This window comes from Cervus elaphus, chromosome 21 (genome assembly GCF_910594005.1).
Source record: "Cervus elaphus chromosome 21, mCerEla1.1, whole genome shotgun sequence".
Lineage (NCBI taxonomy): Eukaryota > Metazoa > Chordata > Mammalia > Artiodactyla > Cervidae > Cervus > Cervus elaphus.
The window spans coordinates 36042401-36060579 of record NC_057835.1 but is presented as its reverse complement, the minus strand read 5'-3'; the positions used below and the strand labels follow the sequence as shown (position 1 = coordinate 36060579).

The 18179-nt window shown below is 40.4% G+C and overlaps 1 pseudogene; it reads left to right on the top strand.

Moving 5' to 3' along the window:
* The first annotated feature begins 7551 nt into the window (after positions 1-7551).
* Positions 7552-9098, top strand: LOC122679093 (annotated as a pseudogene).
* The last annotated feature ends 9081 nt before the right edge of the window (positions 9099-18179 follow it).

Here is an 18179-nt window from a genome sequence, read left to right as displayed (position 1 = left end):
CACTTCATGGCAAATAGATGGGGAAACAATGGAAATAGTGAAAGACTTTATTTTTGGAGGCTCCAAAATCACTGTAGATGGTGACTGCAGCCATGAAATTAAAAGATGCTTGCTTCTTGGAAGAAAAGCTATGACAAATCTAGGCAGCATATTAAAAAGCAGAGACATTAGTTTACCAACAAAGGTCCTTTTAGTCAGATCTATGGGTGTCAGACTACTGACTTCTTCTTCTGTCCTAACATGGTGCAAGGGAAAGCAAGTTCTCTGGGGTGTCTTTTTTAAGGGCACCAATCCCATTCATGAAGGTTCTGTCTTCATGACATAGTTACCTCCCAAATGCCCCATCTCCTAATATCACGATCATCAGGATTACGATTTCGCATAGGAATTTGGAGGGGACATTTTCAGACCATAGCATGGCACTGGATTCTTCTGAGAGATTTTTCTTCAAATGACAGGTCACTCACTGCCTTCTCTCTGTGTCCACACATGGCCTTTTTTCTTTACTGTACACTCTGGTGTTTCTTTCTCTTCCTATCAGGACCAGTCCTGTTGGATTAGACCCCTATGCTCATAACCTTATTTTAACCTAATCACCCTTTTAAAGACCTTGGCTCTCAATGTGGTCGTATTCTCAGGTTCTGGGAGCTGAGAAATCAACACATGAGATTGGATGGAGAGTTCAATGAACAGTGGAGCCTGGCAGGCTCCTCCTGTCAATTCCTGGAGTAGAAAATGGCAACCCACTCCAGTACCCCTGCCTGGAGAGTTAAATGGACAGTGGAGCCTGGTGGGCTATAGTCCACGAGGTTGCAAAGAGTCAGATACAACTGAGCATGCAAGCAATTCAGTCTATTAACACTGCAGTTTTTTTAGAACCAGCTAAGTATAACCTATCAGTTGAAAATATGAGGTTGGATGCAATTGCCAAGAGAATAAGTATAAAAGGGAACAGAGATAAGAGCTAATATTAAAATACTTGGAGCCCCCATGTAACAAAATTACAGCACCAACAATCAGAAATCTAAGAATACATGAGGAATCAGAATGATAATAAAAACCTTAACTATCCAAATCCCACAAATAGTTCATGTTGGTTACTCACTTAATAAGAACATATCACTGTAACTATTGTAACAATTACCTATGTGTTGAGAGAGGAAGCTAATCTGGAAGGGAACTTTCAAAAAAGTGAATGAAGATGAAGAAAAGGAATAATGGGTATGGGCAGAAAACAAAGAACGAACATCCTGAGAATATCTATTTCATGAGGCCTATTACTGAAAAGTGACCTCTGGTCCACTCTTGGAGGATCAGTTGAATACCTCTGCTTTCCTAGGTATCTGAAAAAAAAGCAACTTCCTCCTTACCCTCTTCCAAGGCTGAGGAAAATCATTGATTTTGCTTAACTCATCAATTTTGGGGAGAGAGGAAGAGACAGAAATGGAACTTTAATAGGCAGATTATTTATGCACATGAATAGAAGGACTACTAACTTTTTTCTATTATTATAAACACTTAGCAATCTATCTAGGAAGGAGAATCCTTTCAACCGCTCACCAGGTATTAGAAGGCACAGAAGAATGAAGAGTATCCATTGAAAATAGGCTTTACTAATGTACATGATTTAATAAACTCCAAAGCTATAGATTTTCCTAAAGAGAACTGTAATAGCAGTGAGTACATGAACACTTTCAATGTTCTATATTACTTCCAAATGCCTTAACAACTGTGTTATTTCTCAAGCATGAGTTTTCCACAAGCAGAGCTCTTACAGTCAGCTTCACAGATACCATGAAGGTTAATTCAACAACAGAAAATGACATCACAGTGCCATGTTTAGGATGAAGTTCAGCATATATTTAGTGAACTTATATATATTTTGTTTTAGTCAAAGGAAGTAACTAGTAAGAACACCATATAAGTAGCACATAAAGTCAACAAAATATAACTCCTTTCCAACAAAAAAGGAATGAAACTTGTCTATGCTATTATATATCCAAAGATCCAAGCATTCTCTTTGAAAATAAGGACAATGATTAACTAAGTTTTGAGTTAACTATTCAGTTATATTGATTGAGAGTTTCCCTAGGATGTTAAGTATTCATTTTTATAAATAAGAATATGTTATTGAGGTAATAATTGTGAACAGTCTGTATTTCTACGTCAGCTGAAAGACTAAGCTTTTACTTCTTCTTCAACAGATAATGTAAGTGCCCATAACAATGTACATAGAACCCTGCTCATAAAAAATCATCAATAGTCAAGTCTAAGAAAGAAATGGAAAATTTTATTCAGGGCAATCGGAGGATTTTAAGCAGTTTTTCAGAAAGCTCAGAGGCTCTCCAAAGAGGTAGAGGGAGCGGCAAGTACATATGTGATTTTGGTGAAGGGGTATGTGCAATCAGGCCCACATACTGGTAGAAGATTATTACTACTCTCAATGCACAGATATTAGTTAATGATTTTAGGGCTTTTCTAAGTAGGGAAAGATGGGAGAAACCAGCCCATACAATTTTTTCTTCCTGAAAACACCTAAGCAGTTCTGCCAGTTTTCCCAGAGCACAGAAAGTCTAACCCTGATCTTCATCCTGAATCCCTTCAGTGCTGTAGGTCAGCGACTGCCATGGCTAACGACTTGATTCTGGTAGAAATGGTGATGGGCAACATTATTTTATAATCCCCTCCCTTTTGGTCTTAATTTCTTCCAAGATTTGAGAGGCATTTGTGACCAGTTTGTTTCATGGTGCTAGAAAAGCTCATTCCTAGGCCAGGGGAGGATTTCATAGATTGGCCACTCAATGTGCTTTTACTGGACTAAGATTTATCAATAACAGCCAAAAGACTCTGGACTGCCTGCCTTATTAGTTTGTTTGTTGTTTAGTTCACTAAGTCGTGTCCAATCCTTTCAATGCCATGGACTGTAGTCTGCCAGGCTCCTCTGTCCATGAGATTTTCCAGTCAAGAATACTGAATGGGTTACCATTTCCTTTGTGAGGGTATCTTCCCCACCCACAGATCAAACCTGCATCTCCTGCACCCTGGAAATGGGTCCCTCTTGTTGCTTCTTCCCATATCTAGAGCTAAACTATTATATGCAATCATTGATATTATAAGACTATATACTTGGTCAATCCTTTCAAGTCACCTAGTCATCATTATTTTTATCAGAGGCTCAGTCACACATTTGGTAATACAAGTGTCAACACAAATGAATCAGGAGATCTAAGAAAGAAATGGAAAATTCTATTCAGGGAAATTTGAGGATTACAATCCAGGAAGAGCATCTCAGAAAACTCCAAGAAATGTTCCATTCTTTAGAAGTCAAGGCACAATTAAATAAGCTTTTGGAGATAGAGGGCTGTACAGTAAACTATGGATTATACAGTTTACACAATCCAGAGCTAAACCTCACGTGGCCCCATATAAGATCAAGAAGGAATGTTATCTTTTAAGGAGTTGTCCTGTTGATGTGGAGAATCTTGTGTTTTATGGCTGAGTAGATATTTCTGTTCATGGGGGAGGTTTGGTCAATGCTTGATTCAGACACACAGAGCACAGTAGGGGGAAGAGAGGGTGCCAAAGGGCAGAGAAATTTTTTTATGTTTAAATTTTTCTTGTCTTGTCACGAAATATGGATTTTATCTCACACAAGAAATAATCTTATCAAACAGGCAGAATACAAATACAGCTATGAACATTAATAAGGTCATATGTAAGTAATGTCATCTTCTAAGCAGTTACATGACTGGGACTGGAAGAAGAAAACTGGATCTTTATGGTTGAGCCGGTATTTCTGCCATTGGGGAGGTCTGGTTAACACATAAAGCAGATGCAGGATGCACACCAGGAGAGGGGGAGGTGGGTCAAACAAGCAGAGAATGAATTTTTATTTAAATGCTTCTTATCTTCCCTCAAAACATGAATTTTACTATCAACCCCTAACGTGTTACTGACAGAAATGAAACATCTTTAGAAGGAAAATGTCCCCAGTTCCTTTTCTAACTGGGGCATTTGATTTCTTTCCAAAAGCCGTAGTTCTTTGTACCTTTTTATGACATCCATATTCTGCCTGTATCATGTTTATCCACGGACTTGAATTAATCATTTGGTCTTAAGCAATTGTGGAGGAACTGGTTCAGAATAGGAATATTTAAAAGCTTCTCTGCTATAAACTAAAGAATGTTTGTTACTATGACTGTTATAACACAGTGATTGTAAAGCAAGACAGAATCTGCTGTTTTGTTTTGTTGAACTGATTTTCTGAGCTGAAGCAATAAAACCGAGAATGTAGAGTTCCAGCGTGGCTCACTTCAAAAAGCTTACACAATTCACGGCATTTAAAGACATTTTAAACAGGAGAAGGGGGGAGCGGTGCTGGGGGAGGACCTGAATGATTTGGAAATAACATTAAATCACTAAAAGTTCATACATTGTGTTGGAGGCGAAAAAATTTTTCTTCTTCCCTTCTAATTTCTTAGGCTTGTCTAATAATCAAATTGACATAAGACAGAAGAACAGGAGGAAACCCCAGTTTATTAACATGTTAAATGTTATAGTACATGGGCTTCCTAGGTGGCACAGTGGTAAAGAATCTGCCTGCCAATGCAGGAAATGCAAGAGACGCAGGTTCAATCCCTGTGTTGAAAAGATCCCCTAGAGTATAAAATGGCAACCTGCTCCAATATTCTTGCCTGGAAATTTCCATGGACAGAGGAGCCTGGTGGGCTATATAGTCCATGGGTTTGCAAAGAGCCAGACAAGACTGAGTGACTAATCCTTTCACTTTCATTTGATAACATGTGAAATTATAGTTTATTGAGGAAAATTTACTATGCCTGATGCCCAAGAGGTGGGCCTGTGTCGGTTCTGAATTTTGTCTGAACAGACATTCCAGGAGGGTGTCCCAGGCTTTGAGACGCAGTCAAAGTGCCTCTGCTTTGCCTCTGGAGATACACAAGCTCCTCAAACTGACACACATGACAGGAACTGACAACTGATTGCTAAGTGTTTCTTAGAGAGGTAACACCGGTTAGTCTTTCTTTTTTTGTAACCAAGCAGGACCCTATGAGGTCTTCCTGGGATGGATCCTTCCCCCTTATTTTCTGCTGTAGCCCCTCTCTGAAGTACCTAGATAATATTGCTGGTGCACCAGTTCTGAGTTGTTTTCCAGATGCTAAAACCACCCCCAACAGGGAAGAAATTAACTCCTTGAGCCCTCAGATCTACTGGCACCTAAGGAATGATGTGAGAGTTGGACCATAAAGAAAGCTGAGCACTGAAGAATTGATGTTTTTGAACTGTGGTGTTGGAGAAGACTCTTGAGAGTCCCTTGGACTGCAAGGAGATCCAACCAGTCTATCCTAAAGGAAGTCAACCCTGAATATTCATTGGAAGTTCTGATGCTGAAGCTGAAACTCCAATATTTTGGCCACCTGATGCGAAGAGCTGACTCATTTGAAATGACCCTGATGCTGGTAAAGATTGAAGGCAGGAGGAGAAGGGGACGACAGAGGATGAGATGGTTGGATGGCATCACTGACTCAATGGACATGGGTTTGGGTAGACTCTGGCAGTTGGTGAGAGTCAGGGAGGCCTGGCGTGCTGCAGTTCATGGGGTCACGAAGAGTCAGACACGACTGAGCGACTGAACTGAACTGACTGAACTGACTAAACTGAGTGAAGGAATGATAATGCCCTGTGACCTCAACACCAACCAATCAGAGAACTGTACATGAGCTGATCACATACCCTACAACACCCTCCTACCTGGCCTCTGCAAATGCTTTGCTGAAACCCCTCTGGGAGTCTGGGGTTGTTTGGAGTTCTCCTTACTCTGTGCTCCAATAAACCTTTCTCTACTCCAAACCCCATTGTCTCAGTTTATTTGGCCTCACTGTGTGTCTGACACAGGAACTTGCATTTAGTAACATTGTATTTATTATTTGAGCAAAGTTAATGGCTACTCCATGACTTGGATCAGCACTGATAGAAGTAAACCATGGAAACAGCCCAGAAAGGACAAGGAAAGCAAGCACTAAATTGGTGGTAGTTTGGATGGAAGGGGAAAGGCTACATTAGAGAGTTAAATTAGAATTTTCTGACCAATTGGCTTCAGGGTATAAGAGAGAAGGGTCAGGTATTTAGATGTTTCCCTCCTGGAATCAGGGTTGACTGCTAAGCTACAAGAGTTGGTGAAAGCTCACAGTTGCAGTCATTTGAGAATTTCCAAATTCCAGGGTTCTTAGATTACTGATAGATCTTTTTCCTATTCTGTTTGGGTAGATTTGTAACAGACCAAGCAAGCAGTAGAATTTGTCTTTTCTTTTAACTTGGGACTCACATAAGCCTGTAAGACACTAAGGGAAATGAGATGAACTTCTTTGCGTGATCAGAAGTCTGATTCATGTGCAGAGGTGAATGAATAAGTCGTCCATGATTAAGATCTTGTAAAACAAACAAACAAAAAAAAACTTTTCATTTTCCTACTTGAAATAAAATTAAGTTTCTTATAATATTAATGGTGTGGTGAAAGGAGTGACTCTGAGGGTGCAAAGCCAAGCAATATTTAAAATTTTCTGCCTAAAAAGAAATCTCTAATCTGGCATTGTAGCAAATGGATGTTACATACAAGCTTCTTCTAAATCCCCACATAATTGATTTTTTAGAACTATGACTTAAGACCTTAAAAAAGCTAGCAAGATTCTACAGGGTGCTCATGCCACGTCCTGTCCCCCCCCCCGCCCCCACTACCCCCATTTCCTGTTTGTAGAAGAAGGCTTTAGTCTCCTAGGTCTTTGAGTTCCAAAGAGCCCTGGTGCAAGCAGTTAATAATTAGGGACTTAAAAGAATGCAGAAACAAAGGAAATGTGGTTAAACCAGAAAAATAATGACAATAGTTCAGCAACAAGAGTCCTAATTTCTCCTAAAGGGATACACATAACAATCTGATACATAGCTTTGAGTTGTTTTGCAGGAAATAGACACCCGCCCCCATCTCACAAACACCACCACCACCAATGAGGAGTTTGGTGACTACATGCTGACCACAAAGAACTAGACCCCAGACTGGTTGAGACCTGAAGGTTGATGATTAAGACCCCTGAAACATCACCCTGTTACCTCACCACCAACCAGTCAGAAGAAAGCCATGTCCCCTGTAACCCTCACTGTTCCCCACCCCCGCCCCCCACCCAGTGTGGCCTTTAAAAGGTTTCTCTGACAGCCCTTGCTGAGTTTGAGTTTTCAAACATGAGATGCCCATTCTCCTTACTTGAAAGTGAAAGCATTAGTCACTCAGTTGTGTCCATGGACTGCAGCCCACCAGGCTCCTCTGTCCATGGAATTCTCCAGGCAAGAATACTGGAGTGGGTTGCCCTTTCCTTCTCCAGAAGATCTTCCTGACCCAGGGATTGAACCCGGGTCTCCTGCATTGCAGACAGACTCTTTACCATCTGAGCCGCCAGGGAAGCTCCTCTCCTTGCTAGATGCTATTCCATAAAAGCTGTCCTTTCCTTCATCTCAACCTGGTGTCAGTAAATTGACTTTGGTATGGGGCAGGTGAGTGGACTCAAGTTCAGTAACATTTTCGGGAATACGCTTTATAATCACAGAAAAAACAACAGATATGTCAATCAATTTCATGAAGGACAACAGGTAGAACCTAAGAGGAGAGGTCTTGTGTTTACTGAAGTACCACACACACACACACACACACACACACACACACTGTCTTTCTAGAACTAGAGTTACAGACATGGCTTTAAGAGGACTAGGACACAAATCCCATTCCTCTCATATTCCAGGAGGCTGGTTTGTTTAAAGGGCATCTGAGGGGAATTATCATAATTTCTTTAATACCACCTGGTCCTGAACTTTCCCACAAGTCTGGTGATGGAGAGATTTCCCAAGGAGTTCTGTTTTAAGTATTTATATCCATCTGACTTCCAGGAAAAAGCCAAGAAATTGACAGAGGAACAGAGGATCCCCTAAAGACACTTAGAGATGTACCAGACTGTAATGCTGCACATTTCTTATGACAACATAATATATTAGATTGGAGTGGGCTTGCCTGGATGAGAATCAGAAATTTGGGGAAACAATGGCTCTGTTAGCATATGCAGCCTGCACCCCACCATGGAGCCTTGTTTTGCTTAGCACACTGTGGATTTAAAGTTATGGCCTGAGTGGCTATTCCCAGCCCTCTTGATTTCTCATGAGCACATATATTCACATGCCCCAGACAAGATCATTTCCAGTTTTCAGCACTTGCAGTTCTGGGAAGAGAGAGCTAAACGATGTGAGAGCACTCCCAGTGGGAGAATACATACAGATAGTTGTTCTAGAAACAATAAAGCTAGAGCAGTAAAGGGAATTGAAGGTTAGGCAAGTTTTAAACCTCAGACATTGTGTTCAATTAATTATAACAGAAGGGCCTTACCATGGATTCCAGCTCAAGTCTTAAGTATATAGTGGCTGGATGAGACTCATAGGAGAAAACCATTATTTCTGGGGCTCCTTATGAAAATGATATCCATAAGAAGCTCTTATTTTCTTAGAAAATATTAACACTCAAAAAATTATTGTGGGAAGTGGTTAGAGGTGGGAGTTGGTGCTGCGGCCCTGGTAGGGACCGGAGCTGAGATGCAGAAGGGGCTGCGCCGGTGACCGGAGCTACCGCCCAACGTGAACTCGCTGAAGTAGGTGGAAGATCTCAAGGCTTTGGAGAGGAGACTTACTGAATATATTCATTGTTTGCAACCAGCCACTGGACGTTGGAGAAGGTTTCTTATAGTGGTATCTGTCTGTACAGTTACTGGTGCCTGGAACTGGTTAATAGATCCCAAGATACAAAAGGTGTCCTTCTTCACATCCTTATGGAACCATCCATTTCTCACCATTAGCTGTATTACTCTAATAGGCTTATTCTTCACTGGAATACACACGAAAGTAGTTGCACTGTCAATCTGCTTGATGTCGAACTGTGCTAGCAGAGTACAATATGTCTTGTAATGATACAGGAAAACTAATTTTGAAACCTAGGCCTCATGTTCAATGACAATCTACATTCATTGTTTTGGGTCTTAAAACAACCTTTCTTCAAAAAGTGATAAAGCAAAAGCCATAAAGGATTCCTTTTACAGTTGGATATGTGACTGTCATAGCAACAGTGGACAAGAAGTGTGCAATATTTCCCCAGATTATCTTCATGATGATGACTCTCATTATCAGTGCTTTGGTACCTTTGATTATCTGTGTTTCTGTATTAGTGTCACTTTATTACTTCAGATCCTGCGAACATTTTTGCAGATGAAGTATGTATGTAATATGTTACTAAGTTAAACTTAGAAACAGAACTTCATCCAGTTTTTACAATGTATTTTTGCAAACTACTGTAAATAGCCAATCAATGCCAACGTTAAAGAGGAAATGTTATGTGGACTTGGTTCTCCTGCACCAGTATTTCAGGAACATCTGCTTACCATCTCCACAGTTCTTTAAAACCGTCTATTACTTATAGCTGTGCCTTTCACTCTTAAACTCCTCTTTTAATCAGAATGCAGGAAAAACATCAGACTGAGCTTGGACTAAGGAAAATTCATCTCCATTATGTTGTAAGAAATTATAGATGTTTTGAGAAACAGCTTTTGTTAAGCTAGATATGAATTTCAGCCACTGTTGTGCTATTTTCCAGGTTCATTGTTTTCATTTAATGCTAAATATACTTTTTATTTTTTAAATGATTTGAAAAACACTCCAAAGGCTTCTGAGTAGACAAATTTAGTTATAAATTATGTATTGTCTGGGAATTTGACAGTCATTGTTTTAGATAATTGGATTTTATGCTGTGGTAGACATGCTGTTACACCAGTATTGTGCAGGTGCGGTTGGTCATCCACTCTATCACGGGATCACTAGGGAGCGGCGTCACAAACTAGAGTCTAAAACGGTCACTGTTTAGAGAGTGTTAATGACATACGGTGTATGCATATTAGCCACTTGTACTATAATAACCCTTAAGATTAAAGTATTGGGATTGCTGTAAATATGTTAAAGAACTGGAGGTGCCTTCTTCCTGTTTATTAGCAGATTTTGAAAAGATTTAAATTATTTCATGAGCAATCTTTCTAATTTCATTTAATGTAAAGCTGAAAATTCAAAGACAGGACAAAAAATTTTTAACAAGGCTGCCATTTATCTTAAATGTGTTCATTTTGGTTTTCACATGTATAAAATTGTATTCTTCAAAATGCATCAATAAAACCCTCCACTCCTACTAAGTCTTAAGAAGGTATTCTTTATATTCTTCATTGTTTTATTTCCTGTAAATTTTGTAGGTAAATATGTGCATAAAAATAAATACTTTATATATAAAAAAATTATTGTGTATATTCTGGACACTGGGAACACAAAAGTGAGTATAGATGCCCCACCCCAAGCTCCCAGTTTCTGTACAAATTATTCATGGATTTGACAACAGAAACAAAATGAGAGAAATGTTATAATAAGTCAACTCTTTTCTTAGAGAAGAAAGGCAAAAGAACATCTAAAAGCAAGAAGATATTCTCAAAAATAAATTTTATGCTACTCTGATGCAGGTAGCTAATATTCTCTCCCCCAAGTTTGATCAGATTTTTCAAACTGCCACTTGTCCTTAATGTTGTTGTTCAGTCACTAAGTCATGTCTGACTCTTTGCAACCCCTGAACTTAGCATGCCAGGCTCCTCTATCCTTCCCTATTTCCTGGAGCTTGCTCAGACTCATGTGCATTGAGCTGATGATGCCATCCGACCATCTCATGCCCTGCTGTCCCCTTCTCCTTTTGCCATCAATCTTTCCCAGTATCAGGGTCTTTTTGCAATGAGTCAGCTCTTTGCATCAGGTGGCCAAAGTATTGGAGCTTCAGCTTCAGCATCAGTCCTTCCAATGAATATTCAGGACTGATTTCCTTTAGGATTGACTGGTTTGATCCCCTTGTTGTCCAAGGGACTCTGAAGAGTCTTCTCCAGTACCACAATTCAAAAGCATCAATTTGTTGGTGATCAGCCTTCTTTACAGTTCAACTCTCACATCCATACACAACTACTGGAGAAACCACAGCTCTGACTATATGGACCTTTGTGGGCAAAGTGATATTTCTGATTTTTTAATACACTGTCTAGGTTTGTTGTAGCCTTCCTTCCAAGGAGCAAACATCTTTTTTTAACTGAGACTTCTGCTCTTGAAGGTCTGGAATGCAGATCCACTCACTCTGATTCCCTTCCCAGATGCAGCAGTTTGAAAAGCACCTGCCTCCTATGAAACTGAGATACATTGACTAACTTAAGCGCACATGCTGGAGGGACAGAGGTCTGGAAGATCTTCCTCTAGGGAAGGAAGCACAAGCCCCACCCCCACCCCTCACCCCTCCAATCTCTCTGGCCTAGAACTGCCAAGCACATTTCCATCACTCTCCACCACCCAGCTCACTCTGTGCGCTGCTCTCCATGGTTCCATTCAGGATTTGCCCTGCCTAATTGACTGGCCCACCTGACCCTTTAAAGCAGCTCCTCCTCTGACCACCTGCCCTGCCAGGTGACCTCTGCCAGCACTGGGCACCTTTCCAAGCGGCTCCTGCTCTGGGAGGTAGCCCCGCATACCTGTGCATCCACAGAGGTCACGGCCGGTCTTGTTTGCTGCTTGACTCTATGTGAACACTGGACTTCCCTGATAGATCAGAGGGTAAAGAATCTGCCTGCAATGTGGGAGACCCAGGTTCAATTCCTGAGTCAGGATGATCCCCTGGCGAAGGGAATGGCAACTCACTCCAGTATTCTTGCTGGAGAATCCCACGGCCAGAGGAAACTGATGGGCTACAATCCATGGGGTCTCAAAGAGTTGGACACTGAGCAATGACACTTTCACTTTCACATGAATATTATCTTTCATTGCCTGATATCTAACAAGTCAAAACCCATGTGTCATATATTTTGGTGGAAGGGTATATCTGGTTCTTGCTACCCACATTAGATGAAGTGGAAGTCCCATGGTTTGTAAAAGTGTAGCTCTATTTCAACTATTCATAGAAGAATAATTTACAGAGTAGCAGAAGCTGTTTGGGGCCATCAGCAATTTGAAATGAGATGTGTTATTTTGCACACATCATCAGTGTATATTTCTCATCCTATGTCTTGGGGGAACATGTCTCTTCAGGTGAACAGATCATCCAGACAGGTTTGTACGGCTCAAAATTAAGCATCCAATTCATCTTCTGACAGGTCCTTCAATTATTTAACTCATGTCCCATTGGTTTTAATCAGGAGCTGGTATTTTCCATGTCTTACTAATTTCACTTCACATTCAGATGATTTCTGCCGTTTAGGAGCCCATATTTCAAAGAAACCTACACCGCACGGGGCTATTTATTACTGCAGCCCACCCATACTCTGTTAGGAGCCACATTTACTTTTATAGAATTCTGTACCTCACTCAAGATGTGAAGATATTCATTTGTTTTGGCTTTCAGCAACCGTCCTCAATTCATCTGCATTTTAGAATGTTTGGCAGAGAGTCTTCAAAGACTGTGGTTTAGGGAAGTAGCTGTTTTCCATTTTCACTGCAAATAAAATTACCTCTTTTTTTTTTCCTTTTCTTTTGGTTTGGTTTCATCAAGGATCATGGATTTCACAAGTGCATGACTATCGTTCACTTGAAAGCCCTGCCTCTATTAATGAAGCTGTAAGTCTTCCATTCACTAAAGTCTGAATCCTCACCTTTCGAAATATGGAGAGCAAGAGAAGGGTGAGGTAGTCACTTAGCTTTCAATTATTTTTAACACTTCCTCTTACATTGATCTCTTTCCCCCATCACTAAAACACTGGCCTAAGCCTTTATCTTTGCAAGCCTGACTACTGAAATTTACTTTTTGTGTATTATTTAAAACCTTCCTTGTTTAACAAGAATGATCATATTGACTTACAATGTGAGATGCAGTTGCAAGGCTACGTAGAGGTTAAATTTTCAGTAAGTCTTATCCTAACCATCATATTTAAAATTGCCATCTATTCACTCCTGAAGGAAATCAACCCTGAATATTCTTTGGAAGGACTGATGCTAAAGCTGAAGCTCCAGTACTTTGGCCACCTGATACAAAAAGCTGACTCATTGGAAAAGACCTTGCTGCTGAGAAAGACTGAAGGCAGGAGGAGAAGGGGGTGACAGAGGATGAGATGGTTGGAAGCCATCTGATTCAATGGACATGAGTTTGAGTAAACTCCAGGAGATAGTGAAGGACAGGGAAGCCTGGCATGCTGTAGTCCATGGGGCCGCAAAGAGTTGGACACAACTTGGCGACTGAACAACAACAAATTCACTCATGAAACTATCTAAATTCAACTTATCTTGCTCTAATTGCTCTTATTTTTTTTATAAAGGTTACAGAAAAGCTCTTTTGTATATATATAATAAAAATATTATGTATAATAAAAATATATCTTGAGGTCTATAATTAAGTTATATACTAAATACTCTACGACTTCTAATAAATGTTTGATTTCCTTTTTTATTATGTTTATTGTGTATCTCTCTTTCTTAGAGGGTGTGTTTGGAGGAGCAAGGAATCTTTATTCACCTAGAACAGAGCTTGACATTTGGGAGATGTTAACACATCTTTGTTGAATTAATAAACAGAGCTACAGGTACTTTTTGAAGTTTCATGTTAGCCCTTTAACTTTTATGAAAGACCTACATTAGTGCCTGTTTTCGCTAAATAGGAGAATTCTGAAGAGAATTTTTGCTTTGATGATAAAAGGTGAAAAGTGAAAATAGCACCTGTCACTTATTAATACTTTGGTATGAGCCTTTATGGAGACATCACCCTGAACAGTGAGAGGAACGCCGCCAAGTGACTTCCCAGGAACTGCACTCAGCACCCAGCCACCAGAGCTTTAAACTACTGTCTGTGAGCATCTGCGCTCTATCTTGATTTATCCTGTGTATTTGTTAGCAAGATGTGTCCGAAGGTAACTGCTTATTCACTTTATAACATTTCGGCTTAGGAAAATTTCCATAGGAAAGCTCTATTTCTGATAGAGGGGAAAACTCAATTAAAAAACAGATAAACCAGGTAATAAAGTAAGAGAAACAAATAATTGAGAAGATGGAATTAATTGCTGTGTTTGCTGAGTTTCTTAGCAGAAATACAGGAATGTGATGAGCCACCAAGCTCACTTTTAATATAGATTAAAAATTATTTTTTACTTAACATTAAACTCAAGAGAACGATTACAACAACCTCATGCCTTTTCTCTCTACTCTTGAATATTCAGCCTTATTCCTACAGGATTGTTCTCACTAATGTGATGCTCTATTACTGAGCATATTGTCTTCTCCAAAAGCTCAAGGTGTGCCCATGCTTGCTACAGGATAAAACGTAAACTTAGTGAAATTCAAAATCACTGTCAACCTGAGAGCCTAATTTATCCTATGTTCTTTTCAGTCTTTTAACTTTTCAAACGTTAAACTCCAAGGTTATCTACTTACTGGCCAAAATGTTAATTACAAAAAAACAAACAGACTTTTAAAGAGTACCCTGTATCTCCTCTTCCTCTCTTTTATTTACACAGTTCATGCTGTCTTAGCTCTCTCAGGCTGCCGTAACAAAGTAACCCCCGCAGACAGAAGGACTTAAACAACAGACATTTGTTTTCTAGAAGTTCTGGATAATGAATAGAAAGTCCAAGGTTAAGTTCCTGGAATGTTCAGTTTTTGTGAGAGCTCTCTTCCTGACCTGCAGATGGCTGCCTTTTCAGCGTGTCCTCCTAAGACGGAAAGACACAGTGAGTGATAGAGAAAGCACTCGCTGGTGCTTCTTCCTCTTCTATAATGACACCAGTTTTATTGAATCAGGGTCCCACCTTTATGATCTCACTTAACCACAATCACCTTTGTAAAGACCTAATCTCCAGCACAATCACACTATGTGGGGTTAAGGCTTCAACCTACAAATTTGGGCGATCAATCCTATACACCTGTATATTCATTCTGCATTGTCCTTGATTTATCAATTTCCCTCTCTCTTTCCCCTCTCTGGCAAACTATTCCTCTCCTAAAACACTTTACATATCACTCATCAATTGTTTTCTCCTCCTCTAAGTGCCTATGAAAACAGAGAGAGGCATTCAGTTGGAGGTTAATCACAAACTACTGCATGCTCTTTCTATTGCTGAGTTTGTATATCATTTATCACTTGTGCTGATTAACCTTTTATGTGTTTGTACCCTTTCTTTGTAACTAAATTGTAAGGTCCTTGGTGTCAGAGACTGTGATGTATCTCTTCAAATTCTATAAACACCTAGCATGTATTCAGGGCCTATATGCCAGTTTTCATGTTTCATAACTATCAGTTATTTTTAAGGCATTTGCATGTATTAATACAATAACTAATTTGAGTCTCATTAGATTACCTTGATAGGTAATCCTAATCCCATTTTAAAGATGAAATGAAAACTCAGAGAAGCTATGCAACTTATCCAAAATAACACAAGTTAGCAACAGCACTAAGTCTAGGCTCTAAAGTTGATCCTTGTTTTGATCTTTCTTCAGTCACACTTACTAATTTATGTTTTGTAGAACAAGAGTTTCTTTAGCTGTCCCTCAAATAGCACAACCAAAATAATATAAATAATATGCCCTTTCGGCCACCCAGGGGGATTATCCCTAATAAATGGCAGTTGAACAAATGGTGTGTGGCTGGAGTTATCATCACTTGCCTTTAGATCATGACACTGATTCATCAGTTGATGCAGTGTTAGTCCTTAAAGCCTCAATGAGATTCGGAGGCACAACAAGAACCTGTGCTTCCCCCGGAGCTGAGGACTCAAGGCCTGCAATGCCCCTCCTCATAAATGACCACTCGTCATCTCTGAGGTCTGTATTACTATACTTTCAAAGGCAGGACCTGATCCCAAATTGAATGAGCAGTATCCTCCTCGTGTCACTCACTGTGACAATGAGACCCAGGAGGGATGACTGTAGCAAAAGACACCTTCCAGCCTTAGGGGAGAGGCCCTGGCATTCAAGGCATCTGTGGGCCAGAACCCCTGGTTAACAGCCTCCACTGCCTCTCCACTCCTTTGGATTCTTCTCCTCTGGATTTGATCTTTTGAAAAAAACAAAACAAAACAAAACAAAACAAAACTGCCAGACCCACCCCTGGGACTGGCATTTTTATTCATGGCCTAGAATTTGTATTAAAGTAGCACTTTATACAAGTCAAGATACATAAGAGATGATACTTTCTTGGAAAGAGACTGAAGGCTTTGCCTTCAGAGAGAATGGGCTCTGAATCTGAGTCTAGCTCTAATGACTGGTGTGCACGCCTGGGTGCTAAGTCGCTTCAGTCATGTCCAACTCTTTGCAACCCCATGGACTGTTGCCCACCAAGCTCCTCTGTCCATGGGATTCTCCAGGCAAGAATACTGTAATGGGTTGTCATACCCTTTTCCAGGGTATCTTCCCCACCCAGGGATCGAAGCTGTATCTCTTAAGTCTCTTGCATTGGCAGGTGAATTCTTTACCACTAGCATCACTAGTGTAAAATTTAGCCACTTAATTTCTTTGGGTTCATTTATGAAATGCAGATAATCTTTGCCTTATATGATTGAAAGAGATTGAGAGATAATGTCCATTAATAGTCTAGAATATTGCAAAGCCAGGAGGTCAGTGATATAGAACTGCTACTGAGAGAGAGGTTGGGAAATTCTTTCTCCCACTTGGAGCCACCTTGGATAGTAATGAGAAATGTTGCAGACTCATGGCTACCAGGACTGAAATATTAGGTCAAACTTAATAACTTATCTCATATAATATAGACCCTTTTCAGGGATCACTACCTTGATTGAAGACAAAGGGAGAAGAGAGTGTCAGAGGATGAGATGGTTGGATAGCATCACCAATTAAATGGATGTTAACTTGGACAAATTCTGGGAGATAGTGAGGGACAGGGAGGCCTGGTATACTGCAGTCCATGGGGTCACAAAGAGTTGGACACAACTTATGACTGAACAACATAATACAGAAAAATGCCTCTCGGGGTGTAGTTTGGTCTGAATTGGGGGCATGTAGCACATTTGTGACCCCAGGAGTTACCTGCTCATCTAAGATAGACCATCCCACCAGTTCTCAGGATGAGGGAGCACATATAAAGTCAGTCCCAGTTTAATTTTAGATGGTCAACTTTCACCGCCCCAGATTGGAAACCTTTTCTTCATTTTTTCAAGAGTTGTGCAAAGAGAGAACAAGCAGCATATGTCTTGATTTTCCTTTAATTTTCCTTCAGCTACAAGTGTTAACCCAGAAAGCACAGAGGGTGTAAGGGATGTCACAATTTGTATGTAGGTGGCAGAGAGTCATCAGACTCCCCTCCCAACCCTAGTATTTCCAATGTTCCCATATAGAGGGTCAAGGGAACCAGTATCTCCATGCATCTACTCTCCAGACAAAACCTGAGAGGTGAGCTGAAGGCAGCTCATGGCACCCAGCGAGATCTATTAATGCATCTCTTCCCAACTGTGTGCTCAGTGATGACTCACTGCTGCTTGGAATCAGCCATAGTGAGAGGACCCTACATTACAGGCATAAACTATAAATTGAGGCCTTTTATTAGAGGAGACTAGGTTGATCAATGGGCTTTGCTGGTGGCTCAGATGGTAAAGAATCTGACCGCAATGCAGGAGACCTAGGTTTGATCCTTGGGTCGGGAAGATTCCCCTGGAGGAGGGAATGGCAACCTACTCCAGTATTCTTGCCTGGAGAATCCCATGGTCAGAGGAGCCTGGCGGGCTACAGTCCATGGGGTCACAAAGAGTCAGACAAGATTGAGCAACTAAACAGCACACACAGCTTGATTAATATTAACTTCTACACCACTGACTCTGACCTTCAGCAGCCTAAGGGTCTTTAACAAATGCAGAATCTCAAATGCAGACGGGATATGATTGAACTTTGATATCTCTTAGAGGAGGAAGAATTAGTATAATATTTCACACCCTGCAAAGTTAGAGCTTTTGGATTATTGGAAGTGTATTTACTTAATGGCTCTAAAAAAAGAAAGGTTAGCCCTTGAAATCAATGTTGCTGACAGATGACTGAAATAATAAACACAAACCTTGCAAAGGCTCAGCCCAGGGAGGCCCACATGT